Raw genomic sequence first — 14765 nt, 5'->3', positions numbered from 1 at the left:
CCCAAAAAGTAGTCATAAAACAGAGTATTGTCGGCAATGTTCGTTAAGTGTGATTTTGCAAAGAAAAATTTTGAAATAGTGTGTATATTTGGTATTTGTCTGTCTGTATACACCAATGTTAATGCAAAGCCCCGAAGGAGTAAAAACAATTAAAATACGTTTTGTGTGTGGGAGTGTGTGTGTGTGTGTATGGGGAATGTGCGGCGTATTCGATACAAGCAGCCATGCCTCTCTATGTCTATGAGAAAAGGCCTATATGGAGTATTTGTCACTCCATTTATTGACCATCAAGCCACAGGTAGCAGCGACAGCGGGTTCAACTGGGTTTTAGTTGCTTCTTGAAAGGAATGCGCGCTGTAGTTGGTAAAATGTTTGGGCATGCTATTAAATGTTTTCCCGTTGTTCCGTGCAGCTTAGTTTGAATGGTAATGTCGTTTGGACCAGTAAGGAAATTCTCAGCGTGCTTCTGCACTCCGTTCTCTCTGTGTTCAAAATCTCTTTCTCTCAATACTTATTTGACTCAAAATCGTCTAAATATGTGTTTGCACCACTCACTCTTTTTTTAAGTTGTTTAAGTGGGTGACCCTATACTTGCTCATTCAACCGTCTTCTTTGCAAAGAGGGCCATTTAGTATGTCCCTGTATTAATGCTTTTTATCTCACAAAACTGTTCATGCAGGACTTGAACCCATGTAAGCCATCTCTTCGCAAAAGTGAACCAATATTCTTTGAAGCGTCAGCCCTTTTTGCTTCGTATTTCAGTTGCTTTTGTAAACGGACCTGAATACTTTGCAAGTAAAACGTACAGCCTCGCCTTTGATACCATTTTGACGAGCTCTGAATCAGATTTGATTGCAGCAATCGTAGAAGAAAATTTCTTTCAAGTATTGAGACTGTGTGAAAGTTGGGCAATTTACTCCAAAGACGACTAGATTCTGGAGACACTTCAAGTCATGAGATGTGTCCAGATTAATGGTCGACATTCTCCGTGGACATAGAAGATCTAGGTTGATTATTGTGCCCTGTTGTCCGCAACATCTTGGAGGAAATCAAATCGTAAGATCGAACAATTGAGAGAGAAGTAAAGAGAGAGTGAAACAGACAGACAGGCAGGCAAAATTCTTTTACTTGACAGGCAGACAGTGTGGAAAAACCAGCGCTCTTGAACAAAACTGTCGAGTTCTATTTCCCGTAAAATGATACAGCCGTGTCCGTTAAGTGACCACGGGTGAGTGACTGGTCAGTGTGCCATGAAAAACAGAGGACATTGTGGTAATAGACGGGGAGGAGAAGGGAGAAGGAGGAGGTATAGCAGTGGCTGGACTTGATTCGTCACCCATAATGATGATAGATACGGTCCCCTGTCAGATCACAGGCACGATCCGTCTTTGTTTTGGCAGCAGTGAACTTTACTGTTTTGTGATACTCGTTTGTGGCGGTAAGTTCTACTGTACCTGTTTTCTTTGATTTTTTCTTTCTCTTTCAGTGTATGTCGTGTGGCATACATACTATCCAATTTTCGTCGTTGGAACAGAAACGGTTATTTTATGGAATGTTTGAGCACAAAAGACCAAAAAATATCATAACACTATATATGAGATTTTAAGTGTATTGAAAATAAACAATCTCAATTTCACAATGTTGAGAAGATGATGCATGTTATGGCTGAGATGTGAGGTGAAAAATGTACGAAGAAGATATGCATTAGATGGGTACTTAAAGCAAGAATGATAATATAACTGTAAAAGTACCCTTCGTGCCGTGCTCAAGGAGGAAGTCATCGTGACTTTCTTAGTTCCTGACTTCCTGCTCGATCCTGACCTTGCAAGACACAAACAAATAACTACATCTCCATCTTCACAGTCATATCAAATAGGTACTGTTTGAGTACCTATCTGATATAGGTCTTCTCCGTGCAGAATATAGAATATGTTATTGCCCAGAGTAGCAGGAATGTGTCTCAATGTTGCGGTGAACGCTCAAACCCAGCCCGCAACATCGAGTCGCCATTAACCGGTACCATCTAAGCATCTTGAATTCCCTTTTGATGAACGTGCCGCAGTTCCTTTGCCTTTGCCCTGAAGACGTACGTCAGCTGTCCAAAACTGACGAAATATTCGGGTACAGAATAACTGAGACACTGGTTCCTGTTGTGTATTATTTATTGTGTTAATACCCTTTCGATGTTTGCATTCCACCTGTTGCAGATAAGTTTCTTACAAAATTCCTTTACTGACATTTCTGCGATGAGTTCCAGTTTATGAACACGAATCTGCTAGATTTATTCATTCGTTTCTTTCTTTCTGACTTCTGGCTTGCGTGTGCATTTTTCCTGTTTTGGAAGCTTTTCCAAAAGTATATCTTAATACATGTTTAAATTGACTGGTTACCTGCGGTAAATTCTTATCTCCCCCCCCCCTCTATATGTAAATCACTGGGGATACTTGTTTTACATTTTTAATTTGTATGGTATGTCGACTTACTGTCCACGAGTGCAAAGATTCAGGAGATAAAGTGAATTAAATTTCGTTGATTGAAGGAACTTATTTTCCTTCCCTTTACATTTCTCTTCAAGCCATTCCTCTCCATCTGAACCTAGTGTTGCTTCTGTTTTCAAAATGATCCCATCCAGTGCTTACAGGCCAGTTTCATTCCGGAGTTACAAAAAGAGATTTGTAAAAGTATGTGAAAGAAGAGACGCTGAACCCAGCGCGGTGATTAGCTGATCCTGTTTCATGGAAACAGTCTGCGTCTGGTGGGTGCCTTGCGCAGGCGCTGGAAGTGAAAACACCTGCAGGCTGCCAGGCACAGGATCAGAGGATCAGTGCCTAAGACACGCGGCTTCGCTTCCGCCATGACCTAAGTGCCACGCTAATCCGCCCTCTACTTGCCACGTCGTCCTGTTCAGTAGAACCCTCCCTTTAAGACCCCTCCCCTTCGTTTCAAGAGATCCCCCATTTGTTTTCTCAAATTTTCGGTTCATAACCTCTGGAAATTTTATTTTTCATCTTAGGCTTCCCTTCATTTTAAGACCTGAATTTTGTTTTACATTGTTGGTAGTCTTGAAAGAAGGGTTCCCCTGTGCAGGCTTCCCCGCATATTCTCCCTTCACGCCTTGCTTAGACTTACTCGCGTCTTCCTGCTGGATTTACCCGCATGTTTCCCCTTTACACCTGACTGTTGATGTCTTCCCTGTTCTTCCACTTCTGTAATGACTTTTCACCCTTTCTCATTATGACTGAGGGGTGTACCATTTGACACTTTTTGGTTTCCTCTACTTTTTTCTTTCTTCAACTCTAATCTATTTGCAGTTCCACTGTTCGTCGTCTTACCGGTGCAGCTTCTAGTGTTATAACCTGCTTGTCTGAGTACACTAGAAGCTCCCATACCTCCCTTTGGCTCTAATTAAAGCCTCTTTGTGCAGCTTCCATCTCAATTCTAACTTTTTACGTCTTTGTTTCTGTTCTGCTTTCTAACTCTCCAAGCTATCCAAAGTCGCCTGGAAGCTTCACTCTTTGCCTGTCTTTCGATACTGTCTGTGTCCCATTCTGATCAGTCATCGCTCAACGGCTATCGCCAGTTATCTGCCGAACTCATTTTGACCTGAGGTCAGGATGGTCTGTGTCCAGCCTGTTTTGAGGGTGTCTATGTTTACTTTGACTGTTTAACATCTTCCTGTAATGTCTATGTTTACCTTTGGAATAATCAAAATCTTTCTGTAATGACTAATGTCTATACACGCCCTTTGGTTGTTGAAATCTGAAGTTATGTGTTTTACCTGTTGACGTTTATCTTTACCTCCTGCGTCTGCTGGTATAGTGTCTAAGTTTTCTCCCAAATCGATCCTCTTCTAAAACTAAACCTCTCGAATTCGTTTTCTTACACTCCAAATATATCTGTGTCTTTCACATTTAGCCTATAACATCCTACTGCATGCAGCACAAACACGCGCAAGCCTGCTGGTCAATTACCAATTTCTCCAGATCTTGTTTGCCCCAAAAGGCTTTTTGGCCGACAATGGCAATCTGTACGAATGAACGACTTGGTATACGATGCATGACTTCATAAAGGAACGAAGAACTCTTTCTGGATCTCGTGTTGTCGTCTGTTGTCTACAGGTTGATGGTCGTAAATGAACTTGAATGAATCTTTTAAGCTCCAGTTAGACTGATTTTACTTGTCTCCCAATACCAAGTCTTGTGTGTTTCTCCGATGGCCTTAAAAGCAGTGTGCCAGGGCACTTGTTACGTTGTATGACATGTTTAGTCCTCTCTAGACTGGAGCGTCTTCAATCCAGGTAGGGTTATTTTAGCTTTTCGACGCGGAACTGCTGGGCGTTGTATGTTGGGTTGAAGACCCAAAACTCATGGACAGCCTCTTCCAACCCTCATTGTGGGCAATCCTGGGTGTTCACTGCCACAAGCTGACTTCCATTGAAGGGCAACAAAGCCAGGACCCGGCCGCGCGCTTGGGGAGTTGTATAGGAGGAGATTTGGGAATTGGCTTTTCACAAAACAAACTGTAGCGACGGGTTCATTTCAGTTCGTAGCGGACTGCCAAAGGGATTGGAAGGACAGAGCCGGGAAGGCTTGGCGGCACTATTTTCCCTGGGCCTTTGAGAGCGGGGGTAATCGACACACGTTAATTTCCCTCGTTAGCACAATGGCTTCAAAAGTCGCTCACCGTCTGTACTGTGTTGTGTGTGGATGGCTTGGTGAGTGGGCGAGTGAGTGAGTGAGGGGGTTCTGAAATGTCGGGCCTGCCAGGGCAAGTTTGGCAGCGAGGGCACTCTTTATATACGTAGCTTCACCAAGCACTGACTGATTGAGGAGGCATTGTGCTTGTCATCACTGCCATTCTTTTTGTTTTCCGTTTAGAGGAAAAGGCGGAGAGGGGGAGTTGTGGACAACCCTAGCACCTGTTGATGATATCTCACTCGCCCAGTCACTCATTGTTGGCTTCAAATACTGGGCTAAATAATGAATATGCATGTCTGGTGGCATCAGTGAGGTCAGACACAGCAATCCTGATTTGGAATGACCGTAGGCAATGTATTTGCCCGCCGACAATGCATTCGGGTCAGACAGACGACCTAATCCATCCCCTCCTACACCCGAACATTCTTGTTCTTGATTGTGAATGTTCACAGGCTGTTCGAAGCGTTTCTAGCTGTATGAGGGCTCGGTTATGACTCAAGTGACAACAACTTTACTGAGTAACCTTTCAGTCTTGTTTTGTAAGTTAGTTGAATATCGTCAGTGTAAAGGGAATATAATTTGTACATGGCTTGCAAACGTTGACCCCGTACAAATGATGGATGGCTCGTATTGCCCTCCCAGCTTTGAATCTCCTCATGCAGTCCTCCCTCCATTTCGTCACTTATGTTGCCCGCGGCCGCTCAGTTTTTATTGCCACCGATGAATTTCTACCTTGCACAACTGACTTTGAGCCGGCAGCCATTTTATTGCTGACAATTTCTTTCGGGTTTCTTTCAGCTATCGTGGCTGTTGTTGGGCGGAGGGTTTGAACGACGCGAGGGTATTTTCCATCTCGCTGCCCCTCAATGGCCCGCCGCTGTGTCAGCCTAGGTGGAGCAGGTGCGAGTTGTCCCCCTTTTCTCTCCGCCTTTTTAGAACCACTGTGCCAAAACCTGAATTGAACGTTCAGACTTGCAGAGGGCCTGGCTGTGTGACGTCTCTTTCTGTCAGTTTTATGAGTGGGTTGGATCGAAGCTTTCCGACTCACGACTCAGGGTTTCCTGGTTTGGGGACACTTCATATAAAAAAAAAAAAAGTAGTCACGAAGCCTGCCCAACACGAACACAGCGATTGCAGAAGCAAACTCTGTACGTACACGACTAAGACACAAGACTGATTATTTCAACCTAGAGCAAGTCTGGTTAGCTGTTTGTCTAAACAGCCTTGACTAAATGTCATATGTACATACCGTGCATTCTTGTCATTTTTGAAGTTTGTATGTATGTTTCAAAGTTATTTTCGAAGGGTTTGCATGCCATACGGCTCTGAAGCTTACTTAGCAATGCCGAGGGGGAAGACACAGGTTTGAACTACTTACACGGTTGATTGAGACCTAACCAAAACCATAAACTAGTTTTAGCCACTGTATAACGTGAGCCGTCGTAGTCACAAACTACAGGAACATTTTTGTTATTGCTCTCATTGACAAAGAAACGTCAGAGAAGCGTGCTCGCGAGGCCGTTGTTTATAGGCGCCGTGGAAGTTCAGACCCGGTACCCCTTCCCGCCACGGATCCATTGTCGACCTAGGCCAAACTGACCATTTTCTCAGTTATGAACAGGCTGAGGCAGACTGCTTATATATGGCGTTTGCTCAGAAGTCGGAGACATGGCTTGGGGACATTTGGGGGAGTTTTATTCGAGTGTGACCATCGACATGAAGAAAACTGCTTCCATCCAATTTAAAAGCCTTTGACACAATCAAGCGTCGACCTGTAACAACAGACGTCCAGATGTCACCTCACGCAGTAGAGCACTGGTCGGTTTTGTATAATTAATTGCCCTCTTCAAGTGAAGTAAGCCGACAAAGATTAAAATTCTGTTAACTGTAGTGACATAGCACTTTCGTGTGTTCGTTGTGAGTCTTGCTTATTTGTAAATAATTTAAGTTCAATTTGAATGTTAGATTATCTTTGAAAATGTCTTAAATATGTTAAGTAATGCACTGTGGCCATGGCAAATGTTGACCAGCTGTTGCATGTTTTCTTTGAGAAGCCCGCGGTTTTGCACATGCTGTCACGAATGAAACATCTATGCGTTGTAGGACCACATGGTGACTTCGCTCGTATGTGACTGATTCTAAGTGATTTAATAGGCTGTGTGACACCTTCGTAAATTTCCAGGCGTGATGAGGGACGGGGGGGGGGGGGGGGGGGGGGGGGGGGGGGTAACAGCGCTTGAGGCGAAATGTGCATGTCTGTCTGTGCAAATTTGTCACAATTCTCTGGTCGGTTTTAGTTGTGTTCTGAGTCATATTGTGTTTGTTTTTGTGCTTGAAAAAAAGCATGATCAGTTCAACTAAAACAAAATTACGAAGATAAATGAGCTATTTACAATCTCTATCAAAACTTTAATATGCCGGCTTTTCGGTATATTTGAAGTTATAATTCAATCAATGTGGTTTTAGAATGTAACATATTCTGTGATTGGGCAGTTTACTGGTGTTCAATTCTCGACGAAGAACGAAATATTAATCACTGAACACCTGCTGGGCAGGCGCACTGATACATGTTCAACTCAACTAAGTTCCTCGCGGTATATGGCTGGTTATCGGGCATCGCCGAAAAGTGCAACGAAAGGGAATATCTCAAGTAAACAATATTATTGTTAGATTTCAAAGTCTGCTTCTCTTGTTGTTGTTGTTGTTGTTGTTGTTGTTGTTGTTGTTGTTGTTGTTGTAAACTTGCCAATCGAGACAGATTAGTGAATAGTCACCTCGAGGCGTACATGAACGTTAGTTACGCTTCAGTGGATTTAAGTCTTTCGGTTATTGCGGGTTCTTTACGGTCGATGACCTGGGATCTAAGAGCAAAGGCCTCTGATGGCCAGGAATTTATGGTGTTATGATGGCTACAGCTGCTCAGCTGGGGCGAACAGGGCTGCATAGGCATTAAAACAATTTTCTCTTTTTTGTGGCATGATCATCAATTACTAAACAGAGCTTTTATCCTCCTAAACCAAATACAATGCTCGCTATATGGCTCCATCAAAAACCTCCACTCGAGGTCGCGTGTGGTTCTTTTGAAAAAGGGAAGCCAGCGTGGGGCAAAGAAAACATGCTTTGAAAGCAACGTCCCACAAGTAGCCTTCCTCGAGAGCCTGACAAGATGATAGGCAAGCATAACTCGCTTTTCACTCACGACAAATATCTAAGTGTCAGATGATGATGACACAGAATTAGGGACAAGCGCGAAGGTGGATGTACCCAGCCGAGACTTTGAATGTGATTGACGTTACTGTATACCGCCCCTCGGTGACAGCCAATCAAACCTTGTCACTCATTGCCTGAAGCCAATGACACAGCTCGCCACGTTGTCGCTCGGCGAGCAGCCGCTCCTTCCGGGCTGGAAAGAGAGGTTGACTGTGGTGAGGTATGGCTGCCTCTCGGTCCTTTTGTCTTTGTAGGCCTGATTCAGGTCAGTGACGGCCTACGTCATTGCACTCATTCGGTTTTCCCCGCAAATAGCTGCTGCACGCTGCATGGCATCCAGCCAAACGCTGTTGGTTTATTTTTTGTAATGCTGCAACTTTGCGTAACGCCGCAGTGTTGTACTTTTAAGTATTTTGAGAATCTTTATCATAAGCCATGAAGGGCTTCAATATCAAACTTGCGTACGTGACGCAACAACAGGCATTAGTTAGGCCCTAATTTGAGAAATATATTCATACTACATTAATGGGCCTAATAGATAACGTTGCGTAACGCCATCACTGTGCACTAGATATTTCAGTTGATCATACTTCACAAACGCTGGATCCAATATTGAAACGCTTTAGTATTTGTGCCAAGCCTTGACTCGGCGTCTTCGGCAACTTCAAATCAGGAAAAACTGTCTGACGCCCACACCGTTACGTATAACATACATAATTGTACCCTCAACCAGAAAGTTGTATGGTAGTGGGAATTTTTTTTGACAACGTGGAATACTGCCAGTCTCTAAACATTAGGGCCTTGTTAATGGGTGTTTTCCGCACTGATTTACCCTTCCATCGATTGCCTTATCTGTGTGAACTCGACCTCTAGGACTTTGATTCCCCAATGGTTTCTGCTCGAAATATTGTTCTGTACTTCGAGGCCGGGTTAAAACCTGTTTCGAGACGAAACTTTTCTATCGCCGTGTACCGCATCGGGAACGCTAAAGAAATCTTTGCGCGGCATGCCTGCGCGGCAGCGCGCGAAGCAGTGAAGCGTGGAGCGTTTAATATATAGGCCATCTCCCTGTGCCTCAATATCGCACCGCCGACATATTGGCAGGCAGGCAGGCCGAGAAGAGGCGGGAGAGGAGGAGGAGGAGGGGGAGGGGAGGAGAAGGTTGTTGAGTGTGGCCGTGGCAAGATGGGAGTGACAGTAGGGACAGACAGACAGACAGAGTGACAGCAGGTACAGAAGTGTAGCAAGGAGGAGCGGATTGAGCGAGTGACTAGAGTAACGGCCCACCTCGTTTCTCACGTTTCCTTTAACGGTAGTGCCGTGTGGAGGCCAGAAACCCGAGCTGTCAGAGGAGAATGTATCAGGATTAGCGAGTTCACGCCAGGCCTGTCCCGCCACCGCCGCTGTAGTTGCTGCTGCTGCCGTTGTTGTTGCTTCTGCTGGGTCCCGCCGTCGTGACTATGAGCTTTGAAGGTGATTGATTTCGGTTTTTACACTTTCCGAGTTCCGTGTTTTTCCCCCCGCTTTATGCCGCGCCTGGCATTAACCTGATTTGTAGGATAGACATATGTTTGCTTTGTTAGTTTTCATCTCGTATGTATGCTTCACATTTATTTGTCTTTTTCTCCTTGTCTTTGCATAATATACCATTTTTAACTTCAGGATCATTTGACATGCGCTTCGTTAAAAACAAAAATTGTGTGAAAAAAAGAAGAAAAAAAAACCGCACATGGAAGCGTAGGAAAGAATTATTTCTAAAGAAATTCAACACGTCAAACGAACGTGAGAGCGGTTATTTCTTGTCATCGTTTTCTGTTCAGGGCGTACGACTGAGGTTTTATTTTCTGTTGCAAATGTAGTTTAAAGCAAAAAAGAAGTCCTGACATCATTTAAGACTGAGGTTTTATTCTCTTTTGCAAATGTAGTTTAAAGCAAAACAAGTCGTGTCATCATATACAAAGTTCACTCAAACACGGATTTATCGGTGGAATGTTAATGTTAATATAATTGAGTCTTGAGGAAGCACATGTCATGTGGATTTTAGAATCTCTCTCTCTCTCTCTCTCTCTCTCTCTCTCTCTCTCTCTCTCTCTCTCTCTCTCTCTCTCTCTCTCTTAGATCTCATTGTCTGTCTGTCTGTCTCTCTCTCTCTCTCTCTCTCTCTCTCTCTCTCTCTCTCTCTCTCTCTTATTGTCTTTATTTTTATGTCTTAGTTTAGCAGGGACAGATTGTAAGACTAGGCGTGAGCCTAAAATCTCCATCCTTGAGTAATAAAGTTCGTTCGTTCGTTCGTTCGTTCTCTCTTATTGTTAAATATAATGGGCTGTGTTGTCAGATAATGCAAGCTCAAAGTCTGCCCCTCTGTCTTCCAATCTATCTGTCCGTCAGCCTGCCTGTTATATTGGCTCTTGATAGATATATACTTGTGTCTTTTCGTCCGTCCATTTATGTAATTTATCTGGCTATGTACCTATTTATCCGACAATTGTAAAAATCAGTCGCGACGTGCATGCAGTCAGTGTTAAGATAGTGTGCATATTGTTGAGGGCAATGCATGCAGCGAAGTACGTACATCGCGTGCCGAGACGTCCACTCCTGGACACCTGGCCGGCCGTAGACCCGAGCGGTGTTGTGTTATATCGGTGTGTGCTAGCTATCCCCAGCTATCGGTCCCATCTACCAACACCGCCGCTCCCAGTATAAGTGAATATTTGATCCGGGGCGGACCTGAAAAATTGATGATCCACCCGACCCCCTGCTGCTGGCGTCACGAAAGGCCCAAGACGTCAGCTGCCATGCTGAGGGGATCTTATTCTGACACAGTTCAATGTCATATACCCCCCCCCCCCCCTTCTCTTAAAAAAAAACCCGGTAACCTGAACAAATGTGGTCTAAAAAGAGATTCAGTCTTAAAAAGTCTTTACGAAGAGAAAATCTGAAAATGCAAGGTCTAGAATGCAAGGCCATAGAGAGTACTGAGTGAATCTTATTCCTTTACAGTACATGAGTATACCCACTTTTAAGATAGCCAAAACATTAGAGAAAATGTGCTGTTAGAGGGAGACTCTAATATTGAGGTAAATTTACAGACCTTACAAAGAGAAAGTCTGACAATGGAAGGCTCATGACGTCGGCTTGTTCTTTGACAGCACTATGGCATACGTCACCTTTTCTGACGTTCAAAAATTAGGTACAATTAGGTCTCAAAAACAGGGGGGGGGGGGGGGGTTGGGCTGGGTGTCTTAAAATGAAGGTAATTTTACAGAGGGAAAATTAGAACATGCAACGAATAAAATGCGAGGCCACAGACATCAGCCTAAATGTGATTGTGAGACAGTCCAGTCGTGCCCCCCGCTTTTTAGACCGAGAAATCAGGTCCTACAAGAGAGGGAGTTTTAAAATGGAATAAATTTACCGACATTTTGATGAGAAAATATGAAAATACAAGCTCTTGAATGAAAGAAGTTGTTAAAACGGTAGGTCTTAAAAGGGAGGATCCAATGCACTTCCGCCTGGTCGGTCCCTGTCCTTTTCAGGCCTCTTCGTGTTGCACTGACTGACTCTCATGGCCGCTTCCTCTTATTGTTGTTGCAGGCTTGCCGCTGCTGCTGCTGTGGTGGTTGTCGCAGAGGACGGAGACCCTGGCTGTGCTGTGCCGCAGCGGGTGGGAGGGAGGGACAGGGAGGCAGCACAACAGATGGAACCGTGCAGGCAGGGAAGGAAAAGGAGGGAGGACCTCTGGCAGAGCTATGGCGGCACTGACGCAGGATGGGACGGTTAACAAGTCGTTGTGAATCCGCCGCTGGGGATAGTGGTGGTGACTTTCATTCTACTCGTAACCTCATCAGTCAAGCACTTCACTTCGACACAAGGGATTGTTGCAAATGTCAACTGATGTTTCTGTAAGACTGGCCGGTTTTACTGAATGAGGCTTTTATTTGGTTGTGTCCAATACACTGGTTTATTATGAGACATTTTCCTGGCAAGGGAAACTCCACAACAGACCAAGGAAAGACCGATTGTTTTCGATTCGTCAGTGTAGCATGCAGCACGTGTCGCGGGACTGCCCGTCACTGGGACGACCCAACTAACACTGACTGACACACCCGCACTCCCACAGTGTCAGGCAATACAAACCTGTCATCTTGCGTTTTTCTTTCCCTGTGTTTTTGTTAAAGAATAGCTGCGACCGACTGCTCCGAAGAGGATCTCTGTGTGCTGAGATGCAGGGCCGAATATTTTTTATAAATGTATTGATGATGAGAAGCGCAGCAGTCCGTTAGCTGCACAAGGGGGTTAGCAGCTGGTGCATGACTGAGCTAATTGTGAAGGACAAAGGCTGTCGATGAGAGGGGACCCCGATCGACACCTGAGCTGTCACTGTGTTCTAAACAGGACGGCAGAGGGCGAGGAATAGGGAAGACGTCCTGTGGCGAGCCCAAGTCTTAAAGGTGTTGAGATGTGCAGGACAAAGATGTGAACAATGCGGCGAGTGACCCTGTGTCCCGTCGTTTTATGGACACTTATTTCCACACTAAGCCTTCCGCGTCAGCTGCAAGTCCCACTCGTAAAGTCCTGCCGCTCAAGCGGCCGCAGTGTTTTTGCGCGCTACACCCGCAAACTATCGGTCGATCGACGATTTCTACCATTGCAGTGAAAGTCTTTTTTAATGTTTTTTTTCTCTTCTACCGTCTTTCACAACAATGACATAGACGTTGTTTGTGGCGATAGTCGACTGACTAGAAGCATAATATTGTGTTGTGAATAGACACTGTAGCAAGTTGTTTATTTTGAAAAACTGCATTAATGTCCTTTTTCAGTCGGCTCTCTCTGAATCGTCATGATTGCCCTCCTTTGGTCATCATCCCTATGCTTTCTTCTCTCCTCTAGTCACATAGCTTAACCGTGTTATTTGTCACAATCTGTGCCAAACCAAGATCACTGTATGAAATATAGCCCATTTTTCTTGTTTGACTAACAGCCCTGAATATCTTTGCCTTGCCAGAACATTGCTACCCACCTAACATATTTTATGTTGTGCGTTGAAAATATATGAAGTTATTGCTGCGTTTTACACACCTTACTGTAGATTTCAAGATCCCCCACATTTCTCACTACAGACATTTCTTCATCTCATTGTTCTGCAAGGTCATGTCTCCATTTTCAACGGGTTATTCAACAGCACCACAGTCATCATCTGTCACTTTCACAACCGCGAATTAATCTTCTCTAATACGCCTTCGTTGTCATTTTCTTTGCAACTTCCACCGATTGCTATGTTTTAAAGATATGAACTCGCCGTCTCTGTCTATTTAATGCTCAAGTATTCAGCGGGACCCACATCTTCCATCATCTATTCAACCAGTTTAACCTGTCGCACCACAGAGCTCCTATCGCCACCCTACCTTTACATATCACCCACAACCTTTAGCACTTTCTCCAATACCTTCTAATCACACACACACACACACAGGCAAGTGACCCTAAAGGACACCAAACCCCGAGCAGGCTGCCAAGACCGACAAGAGTGCCCCTGGCTCCGGTTTTGTCTTTGGTTATCTAGCTGTATGATTGTACCTGAAACATCATAAAGCTAGGTTACCAAAGGCAAAAATGGAGGCCTATGCCCACAACATTAACAACATGAGGGGCAAGAGATCAGAACCATCGTCTATGCCTTCCTGCCTGCCTGCCTGCCTGCCTGCCTGCCTGTGGATTGCAATCCTGCCTCAGCCAAAGTGAGGTGAGTGCCCTTAGTTCGTCTATACTGTTACCAATCCCCGGATTAGTTTGCTACTGAAGGTGAGTTTTAATTGCTACAGTATTGTTTTCTCTCTTGCCACCGTTTTAAGGGTTTGTCTCATCAAATTTGTTTTGTGTGTCAGTTCCCGCATTTGGATTTTGTCTCATCAAATTCATTTCGTGTTTGTATATGCGTGAGTCTATGTGTGTGTTGCTGTTGTTTACCCCAAGAGTTGGATTTAATACGTATGTGCGTGTTACTTTGTGCGTGCGAGTGTTTAAAAAAAATCTGTGTTATTTCAGCAATGGCATATCGACGGAACTAAAGCAAACATAATATTTTTACATTCTTTACTTTTTACATTCCATGAAAAGAGCCAATTCGATAAATTGTAACAGGGCGTACAGCTGATGAGATGGTTTGTATAACAAATCAACTATGATGGGGGGGGGGGGGGGGGGGGGGGGCGGGAGAAAGACAAATAAATCATAATATATACCGAGAGGCATAAATTCCGCAAACGGAACTTTAAAAAATCACAAAAAATCAACTCAGTGGTGAATGTTTTCAATGTTTGAATATTTTATTTATTGGCCATTTTAGTGTTTATAAACCTTCGCTTAATTGATTTTGAATAGAACATCATGAAATGACAATTTTTCAAAAAAAGTGACTGAGTCCAAGCGCAATGATTTCGGAAAACGTTCAGTGTTCATCACGTTCAATGCTTTGGCCAGCTTTAAGCATCCCAATCGCTTGCTGTCTCTCTCCTTCATCAAGTCGTGGCATGATTGCGATATCTGGATACAGCCAAACAGCCAGTTGCATTTTATAGGGCCATACACTATCTTTTTTACGTTATTGTCTCCCGTTCAGCCCATTGTCTTTATTAGCACAGTGAGCTGTGGCTGGATCAGCAATACTGCAAAGCGCACGCTGACAGCGTGAAACATTTGCTCCAACACCCAAGATGTCAACTACAAATTACAGGTTCAATCTGATTTTCGTTTGAGAGCAAAATCGTTCAATGCACTATTTGCAGAATTTATGCCTTTCAGTATAGAACAAAATGCACAACACCAATGTACATTCACAAATAATAATATCTAGGTACG

This window comes from Littorina saxatilis, linkage group LG1, assembly GCF_037325665.1.
Source record: "Littorina saxatilis isolate snail1 linkage group LG1, US_GU_Lsax_2.0, whole genome shotgun sequence".
Classification (NCBI taxonomy): domain Eukaryota; kingdom Metazoa; phylum Mollusca; class Gastropoda; order Littorinimorpha; family Littorinidae; genus Littorina; species Littorina saxatilis.
The sequence above is the reverse complement of the archived record's forward strand: the minus strand, read 5'-3'. Positions refer to the sequence as shown.